Source organism: Mastomys coucha, unplaced genomic scaffold (assembly GCF_008632895.1).
Source record: "Mastomys coucha isolate ucsf_1 unplaced genomic scaffold, UCSF_Mcou_1 pScaffold23, whole genome shotgun sequence".
Classification (NCBI taxonomy): Eukaryota; Metazoa; Chordata; class Mammalia; order Rodentia; family Muridae; genus Mastomys; species Mastomys coucha.
The window spans coordinates 42,866,855-42,873,821 of NW_022196906.1; positions in this window are offsets into that span (position 1 = coordinate 42,866,855).

Here is a 6,967-nt window from a genome sequence, read left to right on the forward strand (position 1 = left end):
CCAGCAGCTTTGGGGACACTGTGATCCCCCAAGATCTTTGTGATTGAGGACAAGAAAGTGTTTTCTTCCCTTTCTCTACCCAACATATTGCAAATGGTGTTCGGGGCCTCGTGTTGTCAACTCAGAGAGCAAATCTGACTTGTTATTAGTGCAAAGATGCCCTGAGGGGGTAGGCAGTGTGGATGAGATCTGCAAGGGATGTTATGGTAAAGTGTGTTTATAATTATAATGGGATTTAATGTACACTGGGACCAGATGATGGCAGCCATTTAAAAACAGAGATGTTTAATAAGAGAGGTCCCTTAATGACCGGCAGCGGGGTTCAGGTTATTATGGGAAAACGCAGCATTTCACTGGGTGTCACAAACTGTGTGCCAGGTTTATAGGGTTCCCAACAGAGCTTTGGGGTGAGATACAGCAACTACCGCCATCAGCTACAAGGTGCAATGTTTTAATGTTGCTGTTTGGAGAGGGGCTACACACACACACACACACACACACACACACACACACACACACGCAAGCATCTTCTTCCTTACACATGAACTCGCAAGGGCCTCAGGCCAACACAGGATAGCTTTGGGTGTTTCTAGAAATCTGCTTTGTGCTGAGAAAGACAAGCCTCAATTTCAAAACCAAAATTTTGTAGCTACCGAGGGGTGCATTTTCCATATAGCATGCACGGAGGGAATTGGTATGACTCCCATTATAGGTAATGAGAGTCCCACCACTCAGTCCCCAGGCACCATGCCGAAAATTAACCCCCAAGTTTTCATTGGGGAAACGGGGCCTTTAAAACAAACAAAACTCTCTGTTACTTTGCTGGGAACCAGAGAAGAAGAGGAGCGTGTCACTTTTTTTAGGTGTTCAACTCTCAGTCGGCAGCCATTTAACACTCCAGTTTACCCGTGCAGATGTTGATTCCCAGGCTCTTTGGGGGCTGGAGAGAGATGCCACGGTGCTGACTAACACTGGCTGGTCCTCCAGAAGACCTGGGTTTGGTTCCCAGCATGCACATGGCAGCTTGCAACTGCCTATAACTCCAGTTCCAGGGGAACCATTACCTTCTTCTTTGGCCTCTGTGAGCAGCAGATATATACATGGTGCACAGATATACATGCAGGCAAAGCATCCACATACATAAAGTGAAAATGAGTAGATCTTTTTGTAAGAAAGAAGTCATGTTTGTTACTCCTGCAGAGATCCGGAATTCCATTCCAAACACCCATGTGGAGCGGCTCACAACTGCCTGTAATTCTTCCTCCAGGAGCTCCAGTACCCTCTTCTCAGCTCTTCAAGCACTCCCACTCACATGTAACACACACACACACACAATCCCAACTAAACATAAATCTTTAAAAAGATTAGCAGGGCTGGGCATGGTGGCTGGTTTAGTCCCAGCACTTGGGAAGCATAGACAGATAGATTTCTGTGAATTTGAGGCCAGCCTGGTCTACAAGGCAAATTTCAGGCTAACTAGAGTTATATAGTATATTCTTGTCTCAAAGAAATAAAGGCAGACATGGTGGCTCATGCCTTTAGTCCAAGCACTCAGGAGACAGAGGGTCTATGTGTGTTTGAGGCCAGCAAGGTTTACTTAGCTACTTCTATACCAGCCAAGGCTATGGGGAGGTGGGGCATAGGACAAAATAGCTGTTTAATAGAGGGTGTGCCATAGTTATGGATAAAGCCTGGAAGAGAAGCTCACAATTCTTGGAGGTGCTACTAGGGCCACCTTCTCCTCAAATGTGTGTTACTTGACCTTTCTTTCCTAATAATAAAGAAATGTATGGAAACCACTTTATTCCCCCACTACTGGCTGCACCTGTGGTTACTGTTGTCTGTTTGGAAAACAAGGTCTGGCCTCCTGAGGATCCTTAAAGTAGAGTATGTTTAGGCACATCATAACTACATTTTGGTCAATAGTGGGCATACATATATGACAGTGTTCCGTAAGATAGTGTCTGTGAAGCTGGTAATGTCATTCATGCTGCCTTGGTCTGTGGAAGCACACTCACACAATGACAACATTGCCTCCTAAGATGTTCGGAGTGGATCACTGCCATTTCCTGGCACACAGCTTCATTTACCCCGACCCAGAGAGAGAAGGCAAATCAGGAGAACCCATGAACCCTCGGCTTCCAGCCACACTTCCAGAGCTGAGTTTCTGGAGTTATTCTTCAAATAGAAAGCGTCAGGGACCAAGGAGATGGCTCAGTAGGCAAAGATACCTGCTGTCAAGCCTGATGACCTGAGTCCCAGCTCCAGAGTCCACATGGTGGAGGGAGAAATCTGACTTTTACAAGGTGTCCCCTGATTTCTACTTCCACATTGTGTTTGTGTGGAAGCTTCCACACACAACACACACACACACACACACACACACGACATATAAAATATAAAATATGTCTGTGTGTGGAGCCTGATGTGTTGTGCATACCTTTAATCCCAGAACTCTGGAGGCAGAAGCAAGTATCTCTGCAAGTTCAAAACCAACCTGGTCCCTACTTAGTGAGATCTTTTTCTCAAAAAAAAAAAAAAATTTTTTTTTTTCTTTTGAGACAGGGACTCACTATGTAGTCTTGGCTGGCCAAGAACTTGTTATATAAATCAGACTTGCCTCATGGTAATCTGCTTATCTGTCTTTTGAGCTCCTGAGTGCTAGGATTAAAGGTATACGCCACTGTGCCTTTCCAAAAAAAATTAAGGAAATTATATGTCAGGGTTTCACAAACCACAAGATGAAGTTATGCTGTTCAGTGACTGGTAATTTAAACCAATTATCTTAAAATTATAACAAAACAAATGCTACTATACTATAAATTAGAAATTAAAATTTATATCAGTTTTTAAAATGACATAAAAGAATGCTTAGAGCTTTTGCTTGGAGAACAGTTCACGGTACTGCCCTCTGTGCTGAGTGGGTGGGAGTCTGGAACATGCCCCAGAGCAGAGGTTGCTGTGGGCTCCAGGCCAGACTCGGTTCTCTGCCTCCCTTCCCAGCTCCATTTTTTTCTCTCTCTCTTTTGAAAGCCATGGCTAGATCTTTCAGTAATCTTCCCCACTCTACCCTCTGTCAGAATTAATCTTCCCATCCTCCGTGAGTCCCTTTGCACTGTTTGGACATTTATCATCATTCTTCCCAGCATTTGCCTTGGATCTGGACTCTCTGACCAGTCCCTCCATCGGAAGCTTCCAGAAGGCCAGGTCTCAGTCCTGCTCAGTGTTCTGTTCTCTCTCCCAGCTCAGAATTTAGCTGGCAATTTGGGGGATAGATAGATAGATCAAGTGAATTCGTGAATATATCCTGAACTGGGCCCTATCCTAAACTTCGGCTTAGAGCTCTCCATTGTATTTTTTACCTATGACCTGACCCCCACAGCACGGATATTTTGGAAGCAGAGCCATGGGGATGACTGGAATCTGAATCCTTAGGTTCCATTCTAATCTGAGGGACTCAGTACCATATCTCCCACACAGGATCTGAGTGAGCCTTTCTTTGCCAAATCCTTGCCCGGAAACTGTGGGACATCATGGAGTAAACCTCACTAAAGTCACTGGGAGGATGCTCAAAGATCTGAAAGCCATCCAGGTCTTGGCTGTCTATAGTCCCTCGCTGAGATAGGAGGATGTCTGGGGTGGAGATGTTTAAAACCACCCTGGACCACTTAGTGAGACCTCATTCCAAAAACAAAGCCCGGTACTCAGTGGAGAAACACTCACCTACACAGGCCAGGCTCTGAGTGCCAATCCAGCACTAAAAGAAAGGAACACTAGATAGTATCAGCAATGATGCCAGGCTTCTCTCTGCTTACCCCATCAAACATTCTGATAGGAGAATTTAAGAGAAGCTCTTAGAGCTGGTAAATTTTAAATCCTTCTTTCTCTCCTGTTTTTTTGTTTTACTCTTGGCTGGTTGATTGGTTTTCCTTTTTGAGGCAGGCCTTGCTATGTAGCCCTGGCTGACTTGCTACTCAACTATGGAGTCAAGGTTGGCCCTGAACTTGCAGTAATCTTCCTGCTTCTGCCTGCCAAGTACTGATATTATTGGTATGCGCCACACTGTCCAGCTTACGTCTCATTTAAAGAATGAAGTTGTGGCTGGAGAGACGGCTCAGTGGTTACGAGCACTGACTGCTCACCCAGAGGACTCATGTTCAATTCCCAGCAACCACATGGTGGCTCACAACTATCTGTGACTCCAGTTCCAGGGCATGTGATGTGTCTTCTGGCCTCTGAGGACTCATGTACATGGTGTACATGCATGAACTTAGGAGCGTGCACGTGTATGCATGTGCACCTCCCCACAAATTTAAATTAATATTTTTTAAATGAATGAAGTAGACAGCTGGAGATGTAGCTCAGCTGAAAGTGCTTGCCTGGCATGCATGAAGCCCTGGGTCTAATATCCAGCACTGTAAAAATGGGGCTTGTCTGTAGGTTCAGTATTTGGGAGGTAGAAGCAGGAGGATCAGAAGTTGAAGGTCATCTCCAGCCCATAGCAAGTTCAAGGCCAAGTTCCAAGTTCCTGGATTTACATGAGACCCTGACTGCCACCACCATCCCCTCCAAAAACAGTGGTCTTTAATTCTTGGATTCAACTTATGGTTAAGCACAGTAGATTGTGGCCCTGTTCTCCCAGTGTGGTCCCCTTTATTTAGTAAAGAGTAAGGCAAGCTGGCAAATGGAAAGCAAGGCTAGGTGGGTGGCGGGCAGTGTTAATTTTCACCTTGTAGCATTTTGTGTTTATTAGTGTGTACGGATGGTAAATGCAGCAGCCCCGGCTCCCTGAGTTAAGTAGTGGTCATGCCCAACTGGCTCTTCATGTACCGTTACTCCAAGTGATTGAGCCAATTTCTCCCTCTGCCGTGAGTTTAAGTTGTAAACCTCTCAGCCAGACAGAGAGGCAGTGATGGGCTGCCTGCCTGTTGTGATTATTATTAACCTTTAGCATTATGCTCACAGGACCAGGGGGTCCACAGAGAAGCTGCTGGCTCCCATCTGCCCACTGTGCCCAGTCAGCATCTCTTCGCAGAGAAGCAGGCATGTGAGTGCTCCCTTAGCCTAGCAAAGAGACTCACCCTGTCAGCCTGCCACGAGAGCTGTGTGCTGGGCCACTGGAGAAATGTGGAGCATGAGGAAACACACCTGTAATTCCCAGTACTGGGAAGACAAAGTCAGGAAGATTAGGCGTCCAAGGCCAGCCTGGACTACAAGAGATTATCTTTAGAAACAAACAAGCAGGTCCAGAGGCTAGAGAGAGATGGTTTAGAAGCCAAGAGTATATACTGTTCTTGCAGAGGGCTGAAGTTTGAGTACGAGCACTCTTGATAAATGGTTCACAGCCTCCTGTAATTCCAGCTCCAAGGATCCGACCCCCACTTCTAGACCCTAAGGGTAACTTCATGTAACAAAGACACACATGGTTCAAAAATAATAAATGAAATCTTGGGGCGGGGAAGATGTCATTAGGCTAATCTTAGCACTTGGGTGGCAAAGGCAGGCTGGTCTCTGTGAATTCAAGTCTAGCTTGATCTACATAGTTTTAGGATAATCAAGACTATATAGACAGATGCTGCTCAAAAAAAAAATCTAACTCTAAAAAAATTTTAAGGGTTTCCAGCGCTCTCTGTTCATATTTACAAGATCTTAAACTGGACATTATGGGAAAGCTGAAAAGAGATCTTCTTTGGACCCCTCAATATTCAGAAATAATTTGTCAGTCGGAATTTATTCTTTACGCCATATATTTATTAGCAGAATGCCGAGTTTAGCAGCTAAAACTTGCTGGGACAATGGCCATGGTGGTTTGAATAAGAATCGCTCCCGTAGGCTCATATGTTTGAACGATTAGTTCCCAGGAATGACACTATTTGAAAGCTTTTAGAAGGATTAAGTGTGGCCTTGTTGGAGGAAGTGTATCACTGAAGCTGGGCTTTGAGGTGTCAAAAGCCCGTGCTTAAGCCAAAGTCTCTCTCTTGGCCAGTGGATCTACTGCCAATAAAAATGTGTGCCAGCGATTCCTGGCCCTGATGGTACCTGACTAAACTTATGAGACTGTGAACAAACCCCCAATCAAATGCTTCCTTTTACAAGAGTTGTCTTGGTCATGGTGTCTCTTCACAGCAGTAGGACCTTGGTTGAGACAAGGAGTTGATACCAGGGAGCAGGGTGTTGCTGTGATGAGCCTGACCATGCTTTTATGCTTTTATTTGGCTTTGAGACTTTGGATTACAAACGCAGTTGCATGCTTTAATCAAGGGCTTAATGGGCCATTCTAGTAGGAGCATGGAAGACAGTGGTGCTAAGAGCTGAGCAAATTAGAACAGCACAGATCAAGAGGCTTCAGAGATGAAGAATATTAGGAAGTGGTCCAGAAACCATTCTTTTTGTTTGGTTGGTTGTTTTTTGTTTGTTTGTTTGTTTTTTTCGAGACAGGGTTTCTCTGTAGAGCCCTGGCTGTCCTGGAACTCACTCTATAGATCAAGCTGGACTCGAACTCAGAAATCTACTTGCCTCTACCTCCCAAGTGCTGGGATTAAAGGCGTGTGCCACCACCTCCCAGCTAGAAACCATTCTTGTGTTATTTTGGCTAAATAATAATAATAATAATAATAATAATAATAATAATAATAATAATAATGATAATAAAAAATGTGGCTTTTTTTTTTTAGTTTGTCCTATAAAAGAAATCTGCCTGAGACTAAGTTGAAGATTTTTGGATTCATGGCTTGAGCAGAGATTTCAAGACTGCCTAGTATTGACTGTATCATGAGGTGATTAGTCACCACTCTTATGCAGATCCGTAATGAAAAGGAGCAAACTAGATAAAGAGAAATACAAAATGTACAATCTGAGGAGAAAGGAATACCGAGCAACGGTGAAGCTGGAGCTAAGGCATGTGCTCAAAGAGATAAAAAGTGTGGTGCTCACCTTTGACCCCTCGCACTTGGGAGGCAGAGGCAGG